Source organism: Bos grunniens, chromosome 10 (assembly GCF_055505025.1).
Source record: "Bos grunniens cultivar Pamir isolate PY7600 chromosome 10, Bosgru_T2T1.0, whole genome shotgun sequence".
In the NCBI taxonomy this organism is placed as follows: domain Eukaryota; kingdom Metazoa; phylum Chordata; class Mammalia; order Artiodactyla; family Bovidae; genus Bos; species Bos grunniens.
The window spans coordinates 88,556,159-88,583,833 of NC_141174.1; the positions used below are offsets into that span (position 1 = coordinate 88,556,159).

At 45.6% G+C, this 27,675-nt stretch overlaps 1 protein-coding gene and 1 long non-coding RNA gene across 15 annotated transcripts in view; one reads left to right on the forward strand and one right to left on the reverse strand.

Moving 5' to 3' along the window:
- The window catches only part of SMAD6 (SMAD family member 6), a 232,618-nt gene that overhangs the window by 70,882 nt on the left and 134,061 nt on the right, over positions 1-27,675 (reverse strand). For 12 of the 14 annotated variants that reach the window (XR_015135381.1, XR_015135380.1, XR_015135378.1 and 9 more), the window contains one exon: positions 14,120-14,274. The gene's annotated coding sequence lies outside the window, so the exon portion shown is untranslated. Of the gene's footprint in view, positions 1-14,119; positions 14,275-21,102; positions 21,223-27,675 lie in introns of those variants that run through there. The other 2 variants (XR_015135390.1, XR_015135388.1) reach the window with 2 other exon arrangements.
- Positions 3,001-7,223, forward strand: LOC147365305 (uncharacterized). Its single transcript, XR_015135403.1, has 2 exons — positions 3,001-3,126; positions 7,052-7,223. It is a non-coding gene; the product is annotated as an uncharacterized LOC147365305 (long non-coding RNA).

The window sequence follows — 27,675 nt, forward strand, 5'->3', positions numbered from 1 at the left end:
ACATGGAAGGACGTTTAGGGAGGAGGGATGTGCACGTGTGGGTGTGTGCAGAGTCTGTGGAGCTGGGCACTTGGTAACTAAGGCTCCTCCATGCACACAGCATTCCAGCACAGTCAAGTGTGCAGCTGCCATCTGCCACTGTCCCCTCAAAGCCTCCCTCTGCAGCCTAGCTGCAGCCAGCAAGGTCACCTTTCCCTCCCAGCTGAGACCAGGGAAGACTGGAGGGTTGGGGAGCCCCATGCTGGGGAGCTGGGCAGTGGATGGCCCAGGTGGGAGGGTGGCCCCAGCCCACCCTCAGTGGTCACTCTGTTCAATTGTTCCTTGAAGGGTTCCTGCAGCAAACCCACGGCAGGTTCATTGTCTGAATTCACGGGGAATCATTCAGTCACAATTCTGGATACCACAAGTCTCCCCCATCCTAGTTTAGCTGGGTTTGGGGTTTTACAAAGTGCTGATCCATCTGCCCTCCTGATCGCATCATGTACTTTCAAAACTGGGATTCCCTGGGACTTCCCTGATGGTCCAGTGGTTAAGAACTGTAAAAAAGAAGTTGTTAACACACTTCATGGCCTCTTTTCTCTATAAATTACAATATTCTTAATAAGAATATAGTTGGTTGCTTTTTTTTTTTTTTCTGCAGAGGTACCTGATAAGCTTAGAGAAGATTCTGCTAAATGGAGGATATTTTCAATTCTAATTTATTTAGGTGGGAATGATTAACTATTTCAGCCCCAACATTTTCACAGATAGTGTATTTCCATTTAGAATACATTTAACAAATGTTATGCAAAGATAAAACTCTCATATAAGTTGACTTTATAATTCTTTTTAATATTTTGCCAGTTATAAATGCTGCAAAACCATAAACTTCTGTCTTCTCTTCAATCCAAGTACAAAATATAAATTTTCTCAATTTAAGTAGGAAATCCATCAAAAGAGTCTTCCCACAAATGAAGGCATTCTAAAGAAAAATCTGAGAATCTCTAAATTAAATCTTGGCCACCATTCATGCTCTAGTTACTTAATTTGTTCAGCAACTCCCTTGCTTTTGAGAGATATGTGAAAATGTTTTCCAGTGTGAAATAACTGAAATTTGATGAAAGCTTGGCTTACAGTACCTTAATTTTGATAAAAGTTAAAGTTTATTTTGGCAGGCTTGTTGAACACTCTGACTAAAGGTTTTCAATTGCTTTTGAACAAAATTTAGAGGATTCATTTACAAAATGTTCAATTCCATTGTAAACACTTAAAATGATTTACAAAGTAATTCTTCAAAGGCTCAAACAGTTGAAAAATTTGACTGATGACAAGCAGCAAATGAGAAAACTTACTGCTTTGCAAGGCTCTGCCAAGTAATGCGGGAACCTGAGGCAGAAAGAAAATCAATAATACAGATCCTATCTGTAAAATTTGGATATTTTACTTATCATGGTTTTTGCATTAATTTTTATTTTTAAAATACATGTAGAAAAGTGCTATTTGTCTCGATTATTGAGTTTTTTGCTACCCCTTAAACTTTGTTCTGTGCTTCAGTCACTTCAGTCGTGTCCAACTCTTTGTTGGTAACCCTGTGGACCGTAACCCGCCAGGCTCCTCTGTCCATGGGATTCTCCAGGCAAGAATACTGGAGTGGGTTGCCATGCCCTCCTCCTGGGGATCTTCCCAACCCAGGGGTTGACGCCGCCTGTCTTATGTCTCTTATGCACTGGAAGGCAGGTTCTTCACCGCTAGAGGCACCTGGGAAGCCCCCCTTAAACTTTGTACCTCTCCTTTCCTAGTCCTGGCCCTGTGATCAGATTGAAATACGTCTTATATTAAATACCCATGCCAAAAAAGTATTGTAGTGTAATTACTCTTTATGTATGCATATGTACATACAAATGACTACAGTTTCCACTTCAATTGATATTCCATCACAGCTTGTTTTATCCCAAGTTTCAATTATATTTGTACCACACCGATTCCAAGTTCATTTCTGCTCCATGAATTTCCTAATTGGATATGAATATTGTTTTTACCATGCTGCTGTGTTCTACTAAAATTTATATTCATCCTTGCAAGCACAAAGAATTCTGTCTTTGATGCTGAACTTTTTAAATGAATGTGCAAGAATATTTACAACAATGTCAGATGTTTCACGCTCCCCAGAACGAACTCTCAAAAGCTCAACTTTGATTCTATTATTGAAATCTACTGAATTTCTATAGGAAGTGCTTGAGGACCTTGATTTAAAACAACTGAGGGCTGGTATGTTTGTTGCAAGCAGCTGAGGCCCTCCAGCTCTGAAGGAGAGGGTTGGTGGTGGGGATGACCGTACCAGGAGCCAGGAGGGAAGTTCATGAAGATCTGAGTTGGAGTGCCCTGGTCCAAACTGCTGAGAGACCACAGGAATCCAGGACAAGACCTGGCCCCCAGTGCTCCAGTGTGTATGTCTGTTCTGCTCCCACCTGCAAGTTCTTTCCATACAGTTGGACCAGGGAATCTGAATGGCTAGACAATTTTTTGAGCAAGACCCTCCCGTGAACTGGCTGCTCCTGGGTTAGGTGCCAAGCTTGAGTCCAATCAGCTGAGACCAGGGCAAAGGGTGGCACAAGGTAACCCAGGACAGAATGAGGTTACCTGGGGGCACGGGACATTTTCCTTAGGAGGGGTTGTGACGATGGACTTAGTGGGCGTGGACTGGGGGCCCTGGCCCAGCCAGCACTTACTGCCGCGAGGCCTCAGTGACTCCTCCTCCAGGCAGCTCTTTCTTCTCTCCCCTGATTGCCCATCTGACATTCATGCCCTCAGCTCTGTTACTGGAAGCTGCTCTCCATGTCCATTCAGCCAGATATCTAAAAAAATGTCCTTCCTAGTGATCGCTCTTACCTACTCTGAGACAGACAACATTCCCAAAAGTACCCAGAGGAAGCTGCCAGCCTCTGCCTATGTGGTCTTGGAACCCCCTCAGGATCCTAACAGTGAAAATTAATGAAGTCCTTGTGGAGCATTTCCCAGCCTCCCTTGCACCCTTGCCATGGGGACCCGTGTGACACAGTCAGTGCCATGTGAGGGCAGATGTTGCACAAGACTTCCAGGAAAGTCCCTTAAAGGGGGCAGTCTCAACACAGATCCTGCAAGTATTTTGTAAGATTTATACCTAATTATTTCATTTGGGGGGTACTGTTGTAAGTACAGTTTTTTGTTTTTTGGTTTTTTGTAAGTACAGTTTTTTAAATGTCAGTTTCCAATTGTTCACTGCTGGTATGTAAAAATATGATTGATTTTTTGTGGGCTGATCTTGTATCCTGCAGCATTGCTAAAATCTCTTACAAGCACTAGATGTTTTTGTAGATTCCTTGGGATTTTCTGCATAGAAATGTCATCTGCCAATGTAATAGTTTTATTTCTTCCTTTCCAACCTGTCTGCCTTCTGTTTTCTTGTTTTGACTTAAGGTACTGACTAGGTGTTTCAGGACAAGGTTAAATAGGAATGATGAGAACGAATATCCTTGTCTTGCTCCTGAAGCATTCAGTCTTTACCACTGGGTATGATACAGGTTGTTTTGTATATGCCCTTTATCAGTTTAAGGAAGTCTCCCGTTCCTAGTTTATGAGAGCTTTTGTGGATGTTATAAAAGTACTTTATGGATGCTCATGACTGGATGTTGAATTTAATTTAATGTTTTTTCTAAATGATAGGCTCATGTGGTTCTTCATCTTTGGACTGTTAACATAGTAAATTACATTGATTGATCTTCAATGCCTTGCATTCCTGAGATGAGACCCACTTATTTTTTACATATTGCTGGATTCAATTAGGAAACATTTTGTCGAGGATTTCTGTATCTATGTTGAGGGATACTGACCTGTAGTTTTCTTTTTCTTGTATTGTCTTTGTCTGGTTTTGGCATCAAAATAAAGTTAGTCTCAAAAATTGAGTTGGGGGCTTCCCTGGTGGCTCAGTGGTAAAGCATCTGCCTGCCAGTGCAGGAAACATGGGTTCAATCCTTGGTCTGGGAAGATCCCATATGCCATGGGCAACTAAGCTCATACTGCGCAACTACTGAGCCTGTGCTCGAGAGCCCTGAAGCCGCAGCTACTGAAGCCTGTGTGCTCTGGAGCCTGTCTCTGCAAGAGAAGCCACTGCAATTAGCAGCCCGTACACTGTAACCAGAGAGTAGCCCGTGCCCTTTGCAGTTAGAGAAAAGGTTGTGCAGCAGTGAAGATCCAGCACAGCCAAAAATTAGTGAATTACTAATAATAAAGAACATAGCATATTGGTTGTTTAAAAAATGAGTTGGGAAGTATTCCCCTTTCATATGTTTTCTGGAAGATAGCATATGTGAAAAGATCAGTTTAATGTCTTCTTTAAACACTTGGTAGAATTTGCCAGTGAAATCTGGTTCTGGAGTTTATTTTTCAGATGGCATTCAACTATAAATTCAGTTTCTTTAATAAATATAGGACTATTCATGTTACCTCTTTCTTCTTGGATGAGTTTTTCGTAGTGTGTGACTTTCAAGGATTTCACTCATTTCATCTAAGTTGTCTATTCTGTAGAGTTGTTTGTATTATTATTTCCTTATTACCATTTTAATGCATGTGAGGTCTATTGTGATAATTCATCTTTCATTCCTGATACTGGTAATATATGTTTTCCTAGTCGGTCGACCTAAAGTTTGATCAATTTTATTCAGTTTTTCAAAGAGCAAGTTTTTGTTACACTGATCTTTCTCTATTGTTCTGTTTACAGTTTCACTAAATTCTGCTCTTCATTATTTCCTTCCTTCTGCTTGCTTTAGGTTTATATTTCTCTTATTTTAGTTTCTGAAGGTGAACGCTTAGATATTTGAGATTTTAAAAAATATAATCATTTAATACTATCAATTTTCCTCTAAGCAATGCTTAAACTGCATTTCACAAATTTTGGTATGTTTTATTTTCATTCAGCTCAGAAAATTTTCTAATTTCCCACGAGACTTTCTTTTTGACCCACGAGTTATTTAAAAGTGTGTTAAGTTCCAAGTTTTAGAGATTTTCCAGTTATTGTTCTGCTATAAATTTCTAGTTTAATTTCATTTTAATCAAATAACATACTTGGTATGATTTCAATATCCATTTGTTAAGACTTGTTTTATGACCCAAGATACAGTCTTTCTTAGTGGAGATTCTTTGCACACTTGGAAAGACTATTTTCAGCTGGATTTTGATGGAATGGTCTATAAACCTCAATTAAATCCAGCTGATTTATGGCTCAGTTCTTCTATATCCTTGCCATTTTCTATTTATCTGCTCTATTAATTACTGAGAGAGGAAAGCTGAAGTTTCCAAATTTCCATTTGGAGTTTCCATTTCTCCTTTCAGCTTGATCAATTTTTCCTTCATGCATTTTGGAGTCCTGTTATCATATGCATGCACATTTAGGATTTCTGTGTCCTCCTGGTGAACTGGCCTCTTTATTGTCATGTAATGTGTCTCTTTATCCCTAGTAATTTGCTTTGCTTTGAAGCCCATTTTGATATTAATATAGCCACTCCAGCTTTCTTTTGCTTGGTGTTTCCATGGTATATCTCAATATTTTTAAGAGCTTTATTGAAATATATTTCACATATCATATAGTTACCCATTTAAAGAATATTGTTCAGTGGTTTTTAGTACACATATTTCAATCTTTTAACCCATCTATATCATAATTATATACAGCATATTGTATCTTTTTAAATCCATTTTGATCATTTCACTAATTGGTATGTTTAGTCCATTTCGATTTAATGGTATTATTGATATGTTTGGACCTAGTTCTGTTGTTTAATTATTTTATTTTTTGTTCGCTCTGTTTTTGTGTTCATCTGTCTCCCTTTCCTTCTTTCCTTGGTTAAACTGTTTTTTGTATTTCATTTTAGTTTATTTCTTGTATTTTTACTGTATTCTTAGATAAATTTTTTTGTGATTGCAATATACATACTTAACTTTTTATTGTCTACTTAGAAGACAATAGGAAGAAATACTTTATTTACCACCTTAAATCGAATGTAGAAATCTCACCACCATAGAAGTCTCTTTACCCTCCTTCCTTTATAACTCATATAATAGATCTACACTGAAAACTTCCACTACCAATGCCATAGTTTTTGCTTTCAACTGTCAATCATATTTCAGATAACTCAAGAGAAAGTGAACAGTCTATTTACCCAGATAGTTCTCATTTCTGCCATTCATCCTTCACTCCTGATGCTCCAGGTTTCCCTGTGGCATCACCTCCCCTTCCACCTGAAGAACTGCCTTTAGTGTCTATTTCAGAACAGGTGTGATGGCAACAAAGACTCAATTTGTCTTCATCTCAGGATATTTTTATGTTCATTCCTAAAGGATGTTTTCACTGGATAAGCTGGGTTAGTGGTTCATCTCTTTCAGCACTTCAAAAATGATACAAATGGACTTATTTACAAAACTGAAATAGACTCACAGACATAGAAAACAAATTTATGGCTACCAAAGGGGATAGCGGGGTAGGGGGAAAGAGATACATTAGGAGTCTGGGATTAACATATACACACTACAATATATAAAATAGGTAAACAGCAAGGACCTACTGTACAGCACAGGGAACTATACTTAATATCTTATGATAACCTATTACGGAAAAGTATCTGAAAAATAATATACACACACGTACAACTGAATCGCTTTGCTACACACTTGAAAGTACTACACTGTAAATTAACTATGCCTCAATTTTTAAAAACAGTTGTTTTACTTCCTTTTTGTCCATACGGTTTCTGATAAGATATCAACAGTCAAATAAATGGGCTGCTATAGATAATGTGCTTTTCTCTCTAATTTCAAGATATTTTTCTTTGTTTTTAAAGAACTTTGATTCTCATATATCTAGGAGGTGATTTCTTTGAGTTTACCCTGTTTGAGATTTGTTGAGTTTCTTAAACCTAAACATTTGCAAAATATTCAGCAAGTATTTTTCAATTATTACTTCCTGAACTGCACTCTTTCTCCACTCTTTCTAGGACTGAAAAATGACATGAATGTTTGACTTTTTGGTATTGTTCCATAGGTTCTTGTGGTCCATGCATCTTGGAGAAGACTCTTGAGAGTCCCTTGGACTGCAAGGAGATCAAACCAGTCCATCCTAAAGGAAATCAGGGCTGAATATTCATTGGAAGGACTGATGCTGAAGCTCCAATACTTGGCCTCCTGATGAGCAGAACTGACTCAATGGGAAAGACACTGATGCGGGGAAAGACAAAAGGCAGGAGGAGAAGGGGACAACAGAGGATGAGATGATTGGATGGCATCACGGACTCGATGGATGTGAGTTTGAGTGAGCTCCGGGAGTTGGTGATGGACAGGGAGGCCAGACATGCTGCAGTCCATGGGGTCGCAACGAGTCGGACACAACTGAGCGACTGAACTGAACTGAACATAGGTTCCTGAGACTCTGTTCAATTTTTTCAATCTTTTTTCTCGTTGTTCAGATTGAACAATTTCTATTGATATATCTTCAAGATCACTAACTTTTCTGTCATCTCTATTCTGCTGCTATTGAGCCCATCTAGTTATTTTATTTTTTAAAGTTTACTGAAGTATAGTTGACTTATAATGTTAATTCATGGAGAAGGAAATGGCAACCCTCTCCAGTACTCTTGCCTGGAGAATCCCTTGGACAGAGGAGCCTGGTGAACTACAGTCCATGGGGTCGCAAGAGTCGGATACGACTGAGCAACTGACACACACACACAATTGAGATCTTGATGGTGCAAGGGCACACTTTCTCTACTCTTCCATCTCCTGCAGGAAGCAGGATGGGGCAGGCAGCACCTGGGAGGCAGGGTGACTCCCCCACTCCCATCCCTTCTGGAAGTCTAGGGGCCTCAATGCCTGCAACAGCTGGCCTTGGGCAAATAAAAGACTAAGTTGTTTAAAAAAAAAATAATGTTAATTCATGCTGTATAGCAAAGTGACCTAGTTATACATATATTTTTTTCATATTCTTTTCCATTATGGTTTATCACAGGATATTGAATATACTTTCCAGTGCTGTAGAGCAAGACCTTGTTGCTTATCTATACGTAACAGTTTGAATCTGCTAACCCCAAATCCCATTCTTACCCTCTCCTCTCTCCCTCCCCCTCGGCAACTACAAGCCTGTGAGTCAGCTTCTGTTTTGTAGCTATGTTCGTTTGTGTCGTATTTTAGATTTCATGTATAAGTGATAGCACAATGGTATTTCTCTTTCTCTTTCTCACTTACTTCACTTAGGATGATAATCTTTAGGCCCATCCATCCAGTTATTTAAAATTTTTGGTCATTGAATTTTTCAGTCCTGTAATTTCCATTTGGCTCCTCTTCGTATCTTCTATTTCTTTGTTGAGACGGTCTATCTTTTCACTCAAGAGTGCTCGCCCTTCCTTCTGTGATTTTTATTATTTTTGGTTGTGCCCAGTTTTCATTGCTGCATGTGGGCTTTCTCTATTTGTAGTGAGCAGGGGCCACTCCTCATTGCGGAACACAGGCTCTAGGAGCCCAGGCTTCAATTGTTGCAGCACTGGGGCTCAGCAGTTGCTGCACACAGGCCCAGCTGCTCTACGGGCTTGTGGTATCTTTCCAGACCAGGGATCGAACCTGTGTCCCCTGCATTGGCAGGCAGATTCATATCCACTGTACCACCAGGGACGTCCCCCTTACTTCTTATAGTAGATACTTTAAAGTCCTTGTGTGATAATTTCAACATCTGTCTTTTCTCAGGGTTCATATTTATTGATTGCCTTTTAACTGAGAATTGAAATTTTTCTCATTCTATATATCCTAAGTCATTTTAGATTGTATTCTGGACATTTTACATATCATGTTATGTGACTCTGGGTTTTGTTTATTAAGGAGAATGTTGGTACACATATACATATATATGTATGTGTATATATATTATATAAAATATATAATATTTATAACATATAATATAAATATATATTGTAATATTATATACATATAATTGATCTAGACTAGATTCAGGCCATACATTTCAACCCCCTTTCTGGGCTCTGCTTCCAATATCGGTTGAGTTTTCCAAGCCTTTTGCAGTGTTGCTCAAGTGTGTCCTACATGTGCAACATCAGTGACCCGTCTGCGACCTGGGTGGCAGTCTGCCCCATGGTTCAGTTCTCAAAACCTTTCACATTCTGTTGAGGATCATTTCCACGCATCCACAGTTTGGAGGTGATCCCAGAAGTTCATACACAAAGTTACAGGGTCACTATCTTGTGCTCTCTTCTCTCAATCACCCAACACTTTCTAAATCCGTGGGGGCTTCCTTCCTCATCCCCCAGCCAGAAATCTGGGACTTTAGGTTCCCAGTTCTGCTATGTACTATAACGGCATCTGTGTCTGGGGCGAAGCAATGGGAGGACAGAGAGTAGGGGTGACGGGAAGCAAAAACAGTTTGCCCGAGGTCTTCCCTGATGGCTCAGTCGGTAAAGAATCCACCTGCAATGCAGGAGACCCCGGTTCGATTCCTGGGTCCGGAAGATCCCCTGGAGAAGGGATAGGCTACCCACTCCAGCATTCTTGGGCTTCCCTGGCAGCTCAGCTGGTAAAGAACCCATCTGCAGTGCGGGAGACCTGGGTTTGATCCCTGGGTTGGGAAGATCCTCTGGCGCAGGGAAAGGCTACCCACTCCAGTATTCTGGCCTGGAGAATTCCATGGACTGTATAGTCCACGGGGTCACAAAGAGTCGGACACAACTAAGCGGCTTTCATTTTCACTCCTTTCACTTGTGTTCACAGGTCTTCTGGTAGAGAGAAGGTTTTCCTTCTCTCAGAATTTTAGGTACCCTCTTGACTGATGGTGTCGTCACCATTGCCACTACCACCACTGCAAGACTGCCTGGAGGCTAGGATGGGAGACCTTGGGAGAAAAATGAAAAAAAAACAAACAGGAAAACTCTCCCTCATATCCTTAGGAGGCCCTTTCCTACTCCTCTGGCCAGAAAGAGAGCTCTATCTTGAAGCTCTTCTGTCTGTACCTGGTACACCCTTCCAGTCTGCCTCTGAGTGCAGGCCAGGCAACACTGGAGGGAAGAAAAATGAGATACTCACCCCAGTTCACTTGTACTTCAAACTCTTGTTTCCTTCTCTAATCTATTGGATACCAATTACCTTGGGACTTCCCTTTGGTCCAGTGGCTAAGACTCTGCACTCCTAATGTTTGGGGCCTGGGGATTGATCCCTGGTCAGGAAACTAGATCCCACACGCTGCAACTAAGACCCGGTATGGCCCAATAAAATAAATATTTGGGGCTTTCCTGGTGGCTCAGACAGTAAAGAATCTGCCTACAATGTGGGAGACCTGAGTTTGATCTCTGTGTTGGGAAGATCCCCTGGAGAAGGAAATGGCAACCCACTCCAGTATTCTTGCCTGGAGAACCCCCAAGGACAGAGGAGCCTGGTGGGCTACAGTCCATGGGGTCGCAGAGTCGGGCACGACTGAGTGACTTTCACTTTTTTCACTTACCTTTTAAGTCCTCAAATAGTTGGTCCATACATTCTATCCAGGGCTTATAACTGCATTCCATAGGAGACAGGTAGAGTATATTTACTCCATCTTTCCCGGGACTAGTCTGCCATCCATTGGGTTTCTTTTAAAAATGTATTTTATCCAGTTATAGTTGATTTACAATGTTGTAGTAAACATTGGGTTTTAATTTCAATTATATCTGTCACTTCTAGAGGTTCTATTTGGTTCTTTTTCAGATTCATCTGATCACTTTTGCTACTCCCATTCTTTGGTCATAGATTCAATCATGTCTAATTTCTTTAGCAAACTACACATAATTACTTCATACTTTGTAACAGATAATTCTAATATCTTTGGTTGTTGTTGGTCTGATTCAGCAGTGTTGTTTCTGCTGACTCTCATTTCATGTAGCTTCTATTTAATGACTTTTTTAGTATGACCTTCTGTTCCTCAGAAGTTTATCTGTGTGAATTCTTTGAAGCCTAGATTTAAAGTGTGTTCTCCAGGGAGCATTTGCAATTACTTCGTCAGGCGTCTGGGGAACACTTTAAAATGCATGTTTTTAGTTAGTTTTTTTGGAGGAGGGGAGCACAGGGAACAATATGGGCAGCGTGATGCTGGCGCCATACACCCTTGAAACTGGTCTTGTCCTGGAGACTCTCAGGGAAGACTCTTCTTTCCTCTGCTCCAACCCCAGTGAAGACAGAGGCAGACAAATCTCTGTAGATATCATTTTTCCTAGTTTTCTAGCCCTTTGGGATCCTAGGTTTATGCAGGAGCTTGCTTTCTCACTTTGGTTGGGTCCCAAGAATTATCTTCTCTTCCCTAAGCCGTGTAGCCTGTTAAAGCCAGACTTTGCATCACCAGAGATAGGCAGATACATTGGCTCCAAAACCTCTCTGGATTCAAGATTTCCTGATGCTTCTGAACTTTGACATTTCCCTTATTTTCTGTCATCTAAGGAGATCAGTCCTGGGTGTTCTTTGGAAGGACTGATGCTAAAGCTGAAACTCCAATACTTTGGCCACCTCATGTGAAGAGTTGACTCATTGGAAAAGACTCTGATGCTGGGAGGGATTGGGGGCAGGAGGAGAAGGGGACGACAGAGGATGAGATAGCTGGATGGCATCACCGACTCGATGGACATGAGTTTGGGTGAACTCTGGGAGATAGTGATGGACAGGGAGGCCTGGTGTACTGCGATTCATGGGGTCGTGAAGAGTCGGACACGACTGAGCGACTGAAGTGAACTGAAGCTATGTCTTTGAAAAGTATTTTTAAAAATTTATTGAGCATTTTAGGTGTTATATCCCAGGGAATTTCTCTATATATAGCTATTGGAAATGACATCTTTGACTTCTGATAGGGGAATTCCCCCAGATTACAGCTATTTTAGTAGTTAATGAACTTGGTTTTATTTCTCCCAGCTAGTTTCATATTTACTACTGATTATATTTTTTTCTCCCTCTCCCTGGCTTGGTCAACTTTCTCTTTATTCCTTATGTCAAATTGCTTCACCACTGTCATCATTTGCTTATTCAGAACTTCTACTCTGCTTTTCAGTTTTGCTGCTGGTTTTGCCCGTTTACTTCTCCCCTGGCCTTTTAAAAGAGCTCTTTTGTATATGGCTGCGCTGGGTCTCCATCGCTAAGCCCAGGCCTTTCTCTAGTTGCTGCTGGTGGGGGCTACTCTCCACTTGCAGTGCGTGGGCTTCTCATGCAGTGGCTCTAGGAGCACAGGCTCTCGGGCTCATGGGCTTCAGTAGTTACGGCGCACAGGCTTAGCTGCCCTGTGACATGTGGAACTGTCCCAGAGCAGGAATGAAGCCTGTGTCCCCTGCATTGGCAAGTGGATTCTTAACCACTGGACCACCAGCGAAATCCTAGAAGATCTTCAGAACACTTTTATTCTCTACTCTCTAAAACATCCTCTCCTTTCCAAGGATTTGCTAATAGTTTAGACCAATGATGTCCAAAAGAATTTTCTGCAATATTGGAAATGTTCTATACCCAATGTCCAGTACAGCAGCTACTACCCATGTGTGGCCATGAAACACGTGAAAAGTGGCTAGTGCAACTGAAGAACTGAATATTTGATTGTATTTAATTTTAATGAATTTAAACGTAAAAAGCCACCCCACTGGACACTGCAGATGATTTCATTTCTGACTTAGTAAGTTTTCCCTTATAGAATGGCTTTGTTTCAAGAATTCCTACTTTAAAAATTACAAATTATTATCACATCATCATCCATTTAGATTTAGCTACATGTAGTCATTTCTTCTTATACATCAAATATTCCTTATATATTTTTTCATCCTGTATCTTGAAATCTGTCTTCTAACCCCAGTTTCATTTGGTATGAGTATTTTGTTCAGTCTTTTTTTTTTTTTTTTCAGATTTTTTTTTAATGTGGCCATTTTTAAAGTCTTTGTTGAATTTGTTACAATATTGCTACTGGTTTTTTCGTTATTTTTGGCCATGAAGCATGTGGGATCTGAGCTCCCTGACCAGGGGTCGAACCCACACTCTCTTCATTGGAAGGCAAAGCCCTAACCACTGGACCAGCAGGGGAGTCCTTGTTGAGTCTTCATGTGCCCCCAGAATTAATGGCATCTTGACTGGGGCAAAGACATGAATCACAAATCTTTACCCTGGTAATCTGTGGGAGTTTTGTGGCCCAGCCTTACAGATGTAAAGACTGATGTTGGTTTATCTTTGCAAGCCACCTCTTCCCACCTGTACGAACCTGTATCACGTCCCCTTTATCCTTGGGTGGCAGGTACAAAGACTACAAACCAAGGTACACGATAAACAGAACTTTCCTTATCTAACTGAATTGTATTTCTATTTTGAGCCCTCATGTCACTTGGATGGAGGACAGGTCATCTTAGTCAAGACTACATCTCAGTTCTTGAGTTGGGGTGGTAATTATGCGGTGCTGAGGCAGAGGAGGGGGAACACGAGGCAGATTCAGTTCTTGGGGACCTGCCTTGCTGTCCTCACCCAAGAGGTCTGGACATCAGACACTGGTGTCCATGGACCATACATGGCCTCCCTCTGGGCCTCCCTCAGCCTCTCTGGGTCCTCCCACCTTCTGTACCTCACCTATACCACACTCCTGTGCCTATCAGATGCATGCTGCTGGGTCCACACCTCTCCAGGCTGTGGAAATATTTGTGGGCACACAGAGGCCTTCCACTGCTCCTGGGAGCTCTGTGAGGACACATCAGGCCCACCTGCCTGGGCATACCCACCGAGTGACTTCTGCTTCCACTCCAGCACCTGTCATGGCACAAGGAGGTCCAGGCCCCTCCCAGCTCCTCATCTGCCCCAGAGGCCAAGGCCTTTCCATGCCTGGACTCCCCAGACCTAACTGGGATATCTGTCTTCTCTTCTCACTTCTCCTATGAGTCTCCTCCCTCCCCAGCTCATGGAATCTTTATTTAGTGTGGGGGGCCACACAGGGATTGAACGGCAAAGACTGGATTGATATCCAGATGTCCAGACATCCAAGACAGGCTCTTCTCAAGCCTGCAGTGAGCCTTCACAAAGAAGGATGCAGCCTGCCCTGTGCAGGAGTGCCTGAGAACCCCTCAGGGACAGGACTTACCTGCCAGGAAGGAAGTACTCCATAAACACTGGACAAGGTTGAGGCCACCCAGGCAAGAGGTCTGCAGCACAACATCACTCTTCTTGTATGGTTGAATCCCCACTGTGGGCCTGACTCCATCACTGCTTGGCTCATTAGCCAGGGAGCTGTGAGGACTGGAGCCAGGAAAGAGGAGAGGATAAGAGATGAGTGAGTGTACCCCAGCTGGTACATAGCACATTGCCTTTTCAAAAACTTTTTATTTTGTATTGGTATAGCTGGCTAACAATGTTGTGATGGTTTCAGGTGAACAGCGAAGGGATTCAACCATACACATATATACATGTATCCACTCTCCCCCAAACCCCTCTCCCATCCAGGCTGCCACACATAACACTGAGCAGAGTTCCATGTGTTATACATTAGGTTCTTGTTGGCTATCTATTTTAAATATAGCAGTCTCACATTACCATTTGAAGAATCAAAGAGAGAGATTCTTCATCCCCATTTTATAGATGGGAAAATTGAGGCTATACAAGATTGAGTAACTTTCCCAAGGTCACAGATCAAGTAACTGGAGAAACTGGATTCAAGTCAGCTTGAACACTGAGCCCCAAACCTCCATACCACACAGTCTCTTCCCCACCAGCTCATGATGACACCCACTGGGCAGATGAGGGAACTGAGGCCAGAGGAGAGAAGCGACTTGCTCAAGAGAGTAGAAGAGCTGGACCCAAACCCAAGACTACATGCAGGGCTGTTTAACCTCAGTGCTCCCTGCCTACTTGGGGTCCCAAGCTAACGGGAAGACAGATCCCCAAGTTCCTGTCCTGGGGATTGGCCATCAGGTAGGCATAGAGCCTTTCAAGTCCAGCTCCTGGCCCCGTGGAGCCACCAGCTGTGTCACACTGACACAGTCAGCAAGAGAAAGCCACCAACACCCTGCACTCCCTCACCTGCCCTGCCAGTGCGCTTGAACCACAATGGGCACCTACAGTTCAGAAATCAGGCTCCAAGGCCCTGCTGAATAGACGGCATGTGGCTCCACCCCCTGGCCATAGCTGATTGGACCAGAAGAAGACACCTGCGGGTTGGGCCAATCAGCTTCTCTCCTGGGTTTCCAGCGGCCCCAATTCTCCTTCTCTCCAGCTACGGCCCCTGGGGCCATCCTCCAGGCCAGGCTGGGGACAGGAGCATCAGGGAGCCAGTACAGTGGCCATGTCAAGGGTCCTTTCAGATTTCTACCTGGGGAACATAACTGATCGACGGCTTCAGCAGCTCCACTCTGGGTCTTAAAGACGATTTTACACGTAGGAAAACTGAGGCTCAGAGAAGAGGATGATGTGGTCAAGGGGAGGGAAGACCACCTCAACAGCTGGACATGAGCAGACGGCTCTCAAACTTCAGTTCGATAGTCAGTAGTATTAAAACTGAGAGAGAGGGACCCCCTGCAGCCCAGCACACACAGCTTTCCAGCACACCCAGTGGGCCAGCAGGTGCCAATGTGTGTCAAGCCCAGGACCTGTTCCCCCTAAAACCCAGATGCAGGGAATTCCCTTCTCCTGGGACCCAGGCATCACTATCCCTTCAGCCCCAGAGCCACGCCCCCTGTTGGACAATCCCAGTTCTGGGGCTCTTCCCACACACAGAGGCCTGAGGCAGACTGGAATACTACCAGAAAGGGATAGTTATACAGACATTATGTCTGTGCTTTATTATCCAGGAATTCATCAGGCACCTACTATGTGCAAGACAGTGACAGCAGAACATTCCAGGAACTGCCAGGATTTGGAGGTACCTGGAAATCAGAGACTGAGCATTCATACTCAGAGTTCTGTGACCTTGAGCAAGTTACTCAGCCTCTCTGATCCTCTGTTTCCTCATCTACAAATGGATTATATGAGAATCTCATGTTAGCGCAACAAACCAACAAAAGCAGACTTCCACAGTTAATCAGGAAGATTAGTGCCAGGGGGCTTCCCTGGTGGCTCAGTCAGTAACGAGTCTGCCTGCAATGTGGGAGACCCAGCTTTAATCCCTGGGTCGAGAAGATCCTCCAGAGAAGGGAATGGCTACCATTCCAGTATTCTTGCCAGGAGAATTCCATGGACAGAGGAGCCTAGTAGACTACAGTCCATAGTGTCACAAAGAGTCAGACACGACTGAGGGACGAACACCGTGGGCTTCCCTGGTGGTTCAGACAGTAAAGAATCTGCCTGCAATGGCTCCAGTTATGACTTCTGTCCTTGAAGGAAAGAGCCAGGCACTGACATGGATCTGATGCTTTATTCTGGGCACCCAGACACGAGCCTCCCACACACAGCTCAGCAGCTAGAGCCTGTGTGCTGGGCAGCCATCTGCCTTCTGAAGGGCAGGGCCAACAGGAGTCTGGCCCAAGGCTAGCATCTTTCTCCTCGACCACCAGACCTCCTTCCACAAGAGAAGACTCTTTGGGCTAAAGCCAAGCGCTCAGAGGAGATGCAAGACAGGATGGGAGTCAGGGCTCTGCAGCTTGTATGCCAGTGGGGAAGGTTCAGTGTTTAGAAGGACTCAGATAAGGAGCAGACATGGGATCAATCCTATAGGAGGAGCTACTCAACTGGACATCTTCAACCCGAGTTACCTAGATAAACACTAATTGTCTGTATACCAGGAGACAGATGTAGTTACTGGGGAGTTCAGTGGAAAGAGAGCTCAGACCCAAGTGGAAAAACCCAGGAGGTCTTCCTAGAGGAGGTTGCATTTAGCCAAGTCTTGAAAGATGGTGTGGTGACTAAGGTGACTAAGACACTCTGGGGGGAAGAACCAGCATGAGCAGAGACTAGGAGATGGGAATGGGGCAGGTAGCCTGCCTGCAGTGGGGCAGGAAAGAAGGACAAGAGTGGAACATGGGGCCATAGGTAACAAGCAGGGATCAGCTTCTGAAGGCCCTAAATGCCCTTGCTCAGGAGTTTGATATCTACTTGTTCTGCAGAGGAACAAGGATGAGATTTTGAGCACAGGAGTAATGTTCTCAATGTGTAAGAGTGAGATAGATGCCCCAAGGCATTCTGCAATCCTAGGTGTCCCCAGCAGAGGCCAGTAAGTTTTTGCCAGCTTTTGCATTTCCTTTAAATGGTCTCACCTCTCTCTGCATTTTCATCAGAGATCTAGTAAAGCTCTGAACTGAATGTATCATGAGCCTGTCACACATCCCGTGTATCATTCCAATACAAAGGGACACTTACACACACACACATAAACCCACTCGGAAGGCCATGCAGGTTGCCAAGTCCATTTCTGGGCTGCATGGCCAATATTGGCCACCAGAGGGCGCCTCCAGCATCCCAGTAAAGAAAGCGCCCAGATTGGGCTTAAGAACCCACCCCAGGCAGAAGGGTCCTAGAAGCCAACAAGTTCACCTTCCTCATCTTACATGTAAGGAAACGGAGGCTTAGAGAGCAGGGTGATGTGGTCAAGGCGAGGGAGGAGGGAGTGGGTACCTCAGCAGCTGGACCTGAGCAGATGGCTCATAAACTTCCATTTGAAAGTCAACAGGAGGACTTCCCTGATGGTTCAGGGGCTAGGACTCCTGTTCCCAATTCAGGGGGCCCGGGATGGATCCCTGGTCAGGGAACTAGACCCGACATGCTGCTACTAAGAGTTTGCATGCCACAGCTAAGGATCCTGTGTGGCGCAAAGAAGACCTGGTGCAGCCAAACAAATATTAACAGGAAGCAAAGCAAGAAAGTCAACAGGATTAAGACTGAGAAAGAGATATCCCCCGGGCCAGCACACACCACCACTACTCCAGGAAGGAGTAAACTAGGGACAAGAACTGCAGCCAAACCAAGCCCTTGGCTTCCTGGACTGAGTCTATGTCATTCTCCTAAGAGTCATTCACTGATTTGTTCTTTCTTCACTCGCTCCCTCATCAGGTATCAGACATGTCAGGGGAGACAGACAGATGATCGGTTCCATTTCTGACTCCCACTGAGTGCAGATTGGGAGGGGCTGAGGGTCTGAGCAGGCAGGACTCAGGAAGGGTTGTAACTGTACGGCAGGAGAAAGGTCAGGAGGCAGAAGGGACAGCCCGGGAAAGGACTGGCTGGGATCAGCCCAAGGTTCTGGCTCGGGTGTCACAAGGACCCACTCAGGGCCACTCTGTTCACAACTGCTGCATCCCCAGGATCTGGTGGCTTGAGACTGATGGATGAATGAATGAGCAAATGAGGCCAGTGACCAAGTGAAGAAAATACCTGAACCTTTATCACAGACAAGGGATTGCTGTTCAGTCACTCTGTCACGTCCAACTCTTTGTGACCCCATGGACTGCAGCATGCCAGGCTCTCCTGCCTTTCACTATCTCCCGAGTTTGCTCAAACTCATGTCCATTGAGTCGATGATGCCATCCAACCATCTCATCCTCCTGCCCTCAGTGTTTCCCAGCATCAGGGTCTTTTCAAGGGATTGTGTGTGTTAGTTGCTCAGTCCAGCTCTTTGCGATCCCATGGACTGTAGCCCACCAGGCTTCTCTGTCCATGGAATTCACCAGGCAAGAATACTGGAGTGGATTGGAGTTCCCTTCTCCAGAGGATCTTCCCAACCTAGGGATCGAACTCTGGTCTCCTGCATTGCAGGCAGATTCTTTACCATTTGAGCTACAGGGAAGTCCTATAATTAATTTATATTAATTTATAAATTTCAAGGGATTAATGTCTATTATTTATAAAGAGCCTCTAAAAGTAGAAAAGGAATAAACCAACAACCTCCTAGAAAAATGGGCTAAAAATATTGCCAGACAGTTCACAGAAAAAGAAATCCAAATGGCCCTTAGTCATATGAAACGATGATCAACCTCAATCAAGCAAAAGAAATGCAAATCAAAATGACTCAGAGATACCATTTCCTACCTATCCGACTGGCAAAAATTCGAAAGTTTGGCAACACATTCTGCTCTGGAAGCTATGGGGAAACAAGCCCTGTGCAGCTGATGGGAACGCAAAATGGTACAATCTGTTTGCAGGGGAACTGGGCAAAAGCTAGCAAAATCACCATTTATGTTCAAGCTGTGACTTGGGAATTCCACTGCTGGGAATACACTCCAACTGGTATGCCGAAAGATGGAAGTACAAGGCTTTTTACTACAACTCTATTTGTAACAGCAAAGGGCTGGAAAGAGGAAAATGTCCATAAGCAGGGGACTGTGGTTATCAACACAGAGGAGGCCTCTGATGATAAAGAACAGAGGAGCTCTCAACAGGCCACTGTGGGAGATACTGCAGGGCAAGATGTAAGGTGAATCAAACAAGGTAGGGGAGAGTGTGGCTGTGTACTCACACTTAACTAACAAAAGAAGGGAGGGATGTGAATATATGTGTATATTGAAGTATTTTATATACCTATACACACATATGTGTGTACACGTATATAAATCAATGGAAGGATAAAGCTCAGATATGCAGATGACACCACACTTATGGCAGAAAGCGAAGAGGAACTAAAGAGCCTTTTGATGAAAGTGAAAGAGGAGAGTGAAAAAGCTGGTTTAAAACGCAACATCCAAAAAACGAAGATCATGGCATCCGGTCCCACCACTTCATGGCAAATAGATGGGGAAACAATGGAAACAGTGAGAAACTGTATTTTCTTGGGCTCCAAAATCACTGCAGATGGTGACTGCAGCCATGAAATTAAAAGACTCTTGCTCCTTGGAAGAAAAACTATGACAAACCTAGATAGCATATTAAAAAGCAGAGACATTACTTTGTTGACAAAGGTCCATCTAGTCAAAGCTATAGTTTTTCCAGTAGTCATGTATGAATGTGAGAGTTGGACCATAAAGAAAGCTGAGTGCCGAAGAATTGATGCTTTTGAACTGCGGTGTTGGAGAAGACTCTTGAGAGTCCCTTGGACTGCAAGGAGATCAAACCAGTCAATCCTAAAGGAAATCAGTCCTGAATATTCATTAGAAGGACTGATGCTGAAGCTGAAGCTCCAATACTTTGGCCACCTGATGCAAAGAGGTGATGTATTGGAAAAGATCCTGATGATGGAAAAGATTGAAGGCAGGAGAAGAAGGAGACGACAGAGGATGAGATGGTTGGATGGCATCACTGACTTGATGGACGTAAGTTTGAGCAAGCTCTGGGAGTTAGTAAAGGACAGGGAAGCCTGGCGTGCTGCAGTCCATGGGTCACAGAGAGTCAGATACGACTGAGCAACTGAACTGAACCTAACTGAAGGATAAAGCATAATTTTTTTCAAATTAATAATTAGAGGAAGGGGGAATGGGATGAGGAGGGCACAAATGAAAGTTATACCTTTGTAAATATATTCTGTATCATAGACTTTGTAACTATAGATAAAATTTTAAATAAATTCATAAAAGATGAAAGTAAAGTGAAGCAAATAAATATATACATTGAATTAGTGACATAACCACAAAGAGAAGAACTATCCCAAGTGACTTCCTAGCAAAGTAATTTAAAGACATGTGAACCAATCACAATGTGAAGACCTTATTTGCTTTCTGATTCAAACACCTAAGTTGCAAAAAAAAAAAAAAAAATTAAGTATGACATTCAGGAGACAATCAGAAAAATGTGAGCCCTGACTGGCTATATATTAACTGGGATAATGGCATGTTTTAGATGTGATAATGGTACCATGGAAAGGTAACATTGAATATTTATGAATAAAATGGTATGACATCTGGGATTTGCTTCAAAAATAATTGGGTCATGGTGGGTGGGGTGAGGAAACACGATCCAAGGCTGATAAGGAGGTAGTTGCTGAAGGCTGCTGATGAGTAAGTGGAGGTTCAGTAAAGTACTGTTCTTTCTACTTTCTTAGATGTTGGAAATTTTCATAATGAAACATTAAAAAAAACAACAACCTGGCACTTGGTCAGGATGTGGAACAACTGAAACCTGAACATTACTAGCGGTAGTGTATAGTCTGGGAGCTTCTTATGACAAACTTAATCCACATAGGATCCAACAGTCCCACTTCTGGATACTTACCTAGAGAAATGGAAACTTCAGTTCAGTCAGCTCAGTTCAGTTCAGTCTCTCAGTCGTGTCCAACTCTCTGCGACTTACATTTTCCCAAAAGAGAGATGCTTTCAGTTAGGAACAGAATTCCTGCTGGCATTTGTTCAAGATGTTCAAGTTAGAGTTTAGACTTGAGAAGGTTATTATTATTTTGAAAATAGTACAGCCATTCCAGATAACAGTTTGGCAGATTCCTGTAACGCTAAACATACACTTACGACTCAGTACTCCCACTTCGAGGTATCGTCCCCAGAAAAATAAAAATTCCTTTTTGCACAAAAACCTATACATGAACGTTTGCATCGGCATTATTCGTAATTGCCAAATACGGGACACAATCCAAATGCTCATTAACCGATGAGTAGATGCATAAATCGCCTGTGTGCTCTGTCACTTCAGTCGTGTCTGATTCTTTATGACTCCATGGACTGTAGCCCGCCAGGCTCCTCTGTCCATGGGGTTTTCCAGGCAGGAATACTGGAGTGGGTTGTCATTTCCTTCTCCAAAGGATCTTCCCAATCCAGGGATCAAACCTGAATCTTCTGCATCTCTTACATCTCAGGCTGATTCTTTACTGCCGAGCCACTGAGGAAGCCCCAATAAATTACCTACACATATACAACTCTGAATCTATACAATTCATACGGAAATAAAACTCACTGGGCAATAAAAAAGGAACCAAGAACAAATACACGGAAGAACTCAAATGACTCCCGTAAGCTTTTATGCTGAGTAAAAGGAGACAGATTCAAAAGGTTGCCTGCTGCGTGATTCCATTTACATGGCATTCTGGAAAAGGCAAAACTATAGGGACAAAAAATAGATCAGGGGCTGGGAGGAGGAGGAAGTGCTGGTGACAAAGGAGCAGGAAGGAAATACTGATGGAAATATTCAATAGCTTGATTATGGTGGTGTTTACACCACTGTTGAACATTTGTCAAACCTCACACAATAAAAAGGGATGAGTTTACAATATGTAAATTGTACCTCAGTAAATTCTGCCCCCAACAAACAAAAACCTGGCACTTGGTAGATGATCAGTTGAATGTTGATTGAAAGTCGGATGGATGAGTGGGCAAAGAGAGCCCAGAAAGAAGAGTGGGTGAGAGCAGGAGTGTGCCTGTGTGAGGGGCTGGGGGGCCTATGGGAGCCCTGAGCGGGGTGACCAGGGGCAGCGAGACATCCCGGGTGGAGGCCCCAAGATCACAGGGACTCGGACATCAGCTGACCTCTACTGTCCCTCCCTCTCTGGACCCTGCCCCTCCCTACAGTGAATGCCGAGTCCTCAGCTACTGCCTCCAGGAACAGTAGCTTCAACCCAAACACGCTCACTCTTGGGAGGACTCAGTCTCACTGAGGCCTAAGTCCAAGTTCCCCTGGGTTCTGAGATAGGCGGGTACACAGAGCGAACCCAAAGCTGCCTCCCCACCGGGTCTTTCCCGTCCTCCCTATGTCCTGCCTGAACCTCAGGAAGCAGAGGCTCCATCCTTCTACTAGACATGCAGTGCTCCCCACAGGCTTGGTGGTGAGCAGAGCCCAGAGCCACCTCTCCCCACTCACTGCCATCATCATTGCTCCACAGGGGCCTTGACCCGGGGCTTGGGGACTCTGGGGGAGACGATGTGCCTTCCCTGAAAGACTGTTAGTGTAATCTGATTGGAGGACACAGATCTCTCCCACAAAGAGCTCTCAGGTTGATGGAAACCCAGACACGCTTTTGTGATTCTCACGCTTGACAGCCTCCCTAGTTTAAGCCTGTACCAAATCCTAGTTTCTTGAAGATGGAGTTACAAAAGGCAAAAGTGCTTTGACTATTGTTGAACATGGGGAGCAAGGAGGGACACGGTGGGTCCAAACTTTTGAGGAGAAGGTCCAGATGTGGTAACCGTGGGAGGTGTTGACTTAAAGGGGAAAGAAAACTTTGCAGAAAGTTTTGCAGGGTGAGTCGATGTTGTTGAAAGGCTGTAGGGGGAGCTAGAAGAACGTAAGCATCTGTGGGCAGCTCTAGGGAGTAACTCAAGCTTTGGGGAACTTTCAGGAAGTTTCGAAACACAATGTCCCTGGAGGCGTGTGTGGCACTTCACCTATAAAGACCAATCATCATACCTTCTCCCACAATTATTAGAAAGATCAAGTGTTCCTACCTAGGTGAAACTAAGACAAAGGAGTTGTTTGGGGAAGAAAACAAAAGGCTGCCAGAAGCCAGGACAGCCAAACGGCACTGGGTTAGGTGTTTTGAGCCAGTTTCTTGCAGTGTAGTGGATGGAGTGCAGGGAGTCAGAGAACTCTGGTCTCAGTCCTGTCTCCACCAGAGTGGGGCTGTGTGGCTTCAGGCAGGTCACTGCTCCTCTCTGGGCATCAGTTTCCACATCTGTAAAATGGGCGTAATACCTCACTCAGTTGCTGTGAGGATGAAATGAGAGAAACATGTTGGTGTATCTGGTGTCCATGAAGCCCAGCCCTAGACAGGGCTTGGGGAACGAAGGTGATTGGAATAGGAAGGTCAGTCAGCCTCCCAGCGTCACCCTGAGGAGGCTAAGAGGAGCACAGGCTTTAGGAGGTTCTGAGGTGGCAGAGTGGCTAGAATCTGGGTCGCACTGGTGAAACTCGGCCTACTGAGGAGGGCTCTGCCTGGGGGTGGGACCTCAAAAACCATGGGGGCACCTGGGCAGCACGCTGAGCATTTGGCCTTAGACTCAAGTCCTGGTTGTACTGCCCACAAACCAGGGGATCCCAGTCGGGTGTCTATTTCTCTGCCCCTCACTTTCCTCTTCTGGAAAGCGGGGATACTATGCCTGCCACAGAGTTTAGAGTGTGGGTGGCTGGGTCCAAGGTTAGCACGTTCCCAGCAGCCTGCGCCCGTCTACCTTTGCTCCTCAACTCCCCCCATCTGGGGGACTTAGAGGAAGCCGAATCTGAGAGGACGGGAGAAGGCAGAAGCCCTGCACGACCAGACCCTGAGAGGGGAAGGAACCCCTGCAGGGTCTCCCAGCACACTGGAGATAAGCCCGGGGGCTTCCTGGAGGGGGTGGCCTTCTGCGAGCAAAAAGCCTCTCTGAACTTTCAAGGGGTTCTGACGTCTGAATCTGTGTCCCTGTCTGTCTCTCACCCTGTGACTTCCCGGCGCTTCCCTCACATTCACCAGGGGTGCCTGCCTTTCCTCAGTTTGCGGGGAGTGACCATCTGTGAGGGCCTCGGGAACCTCAGCTGCAGACACAGCACCGTCCTGTTCTCAAGAGATCAGAGAGAGGGGAGGCTTCGGGCTGCTGTGAGGTCTGGGGAGCAGGCAGGAACTTCCAAAAGTGAGTCCATGCCAGTGTCCCCAGGCCCCAGCCTGAGGAGCATTGCTCTAGGAATGCGCGCAGATGGGAGGGCGGGAGACAGGAGGCCTAAGGAGGAAAGCACGAGAAAGCTTAGAGAGATGGTCCTACGACCAGGGAACTGACTGCTGAGCCATGGATTTCATGAGGTCAGGGGCCTCCTCTCTCTTAATAGCTTGAGGTCTGGGGGCAAATTCCTAGTAGTTCCTGCTTCAAAATATACCCAGGCCTTATCTTTCAGTGATATAATATACTGACATATTTATGGATGAAATAACATGATATCTGGGATTTGTTTCAAAATAATCCAGTTGTCAAGAGGGGTGAAAAGTCTGTATGAAACAAAATTGGCTGTGAGCTGATGATGGTTAAAGTGGGTGATGGGGCCATGGGAGCTCCTTGCATAATCCTTGCTACTTCTGTATGTGTTTGACATTTTCCATGACAAAAAGTTCCTACATCCAGAATCAGCCATTTTTCTCTAGCTCCAAAATCACTGCCCCGCAGCCAGCCGTTGCATGGATGCAATCTCCTCACAGGCCAGCCTGCTTCGGTCAGGCCCCTCCAGCCTATTCTCAACACCACCAGCAGAGGGAGCCTGTTACAATGTGAGGTCCCTGCTCAAACCCTCCTGTGGCCCCATCTCACTCAGAGAACCCCGGCCTCTGAGTCCACACTCCATCTCACCGCTGCTGCCTCTCCAGCTCCTCTCCAGACACACTGGCCTCTCTTCAGCCTCCCACAGTCTCCTTCATGACCCCCAGGCCCCTATGTGCTAAGGGAGACTGGAGGGAAGGTCTGACTTAACCAGACTTCAGAGAGGATCCTAGGTGGCACAGTGGTGAAGAATCTGCCTGCCAATGCAGGAGATGCAAGTTTGATCCCTGGGTTAGGCAGATCCTCTGGAAGAGGAAATGGCAACCCACTCCATTATTCTTGCCTGGGAAATTCCATGGACAGAGAAGCCTGGTGGGCTACAGTCAGTCCACGGGGTTACAAAGAGTCGGGGACGACGGAGCACAGGGCCCAGTACATGCAGACACTCAGAGAGCATTCACCCATGACACTCAAACATTATAAAATTGCACAGGACACAATTATACATTTTAAAAAGTATTTGTTGTTATCTGAAATTCAAATCCAACTGGGCATCCTGTATTATATCAGGCAACCCCATCTGTAACAGACTATGAGCTAGTCCTACCAAGAGAATCATGTTGTCTTCTTAATGTCTCCAATGCTCAGCACACAAAGGTGCCCCCTCCTAGCAGACAGTTGCAGAAAAGCACCCTCTGGGCTGATGCAGCTCATGGCCAGTTGCAAGGTTTCAGGTCCATTTACTTCAGTGGCAAGGTGTCCTTTTGCAGTGCCCAACCTGCCCAACCATACATGGCAGCCCTGCAGGAAGCCAGAGCAACAGGTGCTTCCAGAAGGAAAACAATTGAAACTGGCCTCCCAGAAATTTCTCTCCCCCAAAATGGGTAGGGACCAGGAGGGAGTGACAATGCCAAGGCCTATTCTGGCAGCCCCCTCTAAGCACTTTTGGATTCGAGCCCATCTGGGATGGATCTGAACTTTTGTCTTGCCCCATGGTGGTGGGTAGAGGAGGGCCCAATGCCAGACGCCAGCTGCCCCCGTGGCTGGAGGGTGCCCACTTGGAACCATTCCAAGTAAACATTTGACCAGCTCAGCCCCGGACATCATCCCACGCCAACACTTGGCCCTTGTTCCTGGACAGGCCGCCCTGTGTCCTGTCCTTTGTGGCTGACATTTTCAGCCAGGCCCTGCAGGGGCTGGGGTGACCTGGTGCCCCATCCCCATTCTGCAGACAGGCTCCAGGGAGGTGGTCCCTGCGGCAGTGGGGACTTGGCGGAGGAGTCCCAGCAGACGGGCCGTCGCCAAGCCAGCCAGCCACCCCCCCCCCGAATACCCCACGTGGGCCCCAGGGCTGCACAGTCCACGGTCTAACAGTGGAGCCATGGGGCCGCCAGCTGACTCGGCTGCTTTGTTCCAGCCCTGGAGTGGTCTGAGGGTGGCTGAGGACCGTGGCTCTTTCTCTGCTGAGAAGCCACAGATAACGCCGGCGACAGAGCCTGATAAAGCGTCTGTCAGAGGCTCCCTCCCAGACAGGCCCTGCTGTTCTCGCCAGCCCCAAGGGCCCCTGCAGCCCAAGCCTGTCTCCAGAGGTCCACCCCTCCCTGGGATCTCAGCTTTTCTCTTCTAGAGGCTGAAGAACAGGCTAGCAGACCTCTCCCCACCCATATCTTCAGTTTGGCTCTCAGAAGTTCCTGAGGCCTCTGGGCCCAAGAGCAGAATAAACCAATCCTGTGATTTACTCTCATGAAGAGAATGTCAAGGCATGTGCCTCTCTCGGTGGAATTCTAGACTGTGACTCCCAGGGAGTTAGGGGGATGGTGGAGTGGAGGGCCTGGGATCTCTTCCTAGAGCCTCTCAAATGGCATTCCAAGTCACCTCTTTCAATATCACAAAACCCCACTCTATGCTGGGGTCTAGGATGACACAGCAACCAGAAAGACACGACCACAGAAGCTTCCAGGAAGAGGGTGCTGGAAGATCTACCCCAGCCAGACCTGACCCAGGCCGGCACCCCAGGTCTACAGAGGGCCCTGGCCTGCAGTAGGAGGTATGTGAGCCATCCTAGCCAGCCCTGGGCTCCCCTGGGTGAGCTTCAGTGCCCAAGGGCTAGAGAACTGAGACCTAAGTCTTGGATCTGGTGGAGGAGAACGGGCCCTGCCCTGGGGATCAGAAGACACCGTAACCAAGGCCCTGAGAACAGGCTTCTCTGAAGGCAGCCCTCACCTCATCCTGAGCCTGGCAGGTGAGCAGGTACAGGCTGCAAGCACTCTCAGAGAAGAGGCCCCCACAGGAGGGGCCCTGCTCCTGCACGGGGACACTGGGCTCCCAGTTTAACTGAAGAGAGTGTGGGGTTCTGGGTGGGGCTACCTGCACTGTGCTGACTGATCTGAATAAGGCCCTTACACATGGTAGACAGTGGAGGCTGGAAACCCCAGCCTGAAAGCCAGTCTCTGCTCTGCTTCTCCTCTCTGAGTGACCCAGGGCAGACCTTTGGCTCTCTCCAAGGGGTGAGCTACAGGTCCTCCAAGGCCTCCCAGGGAAAAGAGTCCCAAGGGAGAGTCCCTGTCCAAGGGCCAGCGTGCCCAGAGGGAGAGGCCTGGGCTGCCTCCACTCCCCCGGAGGAGGA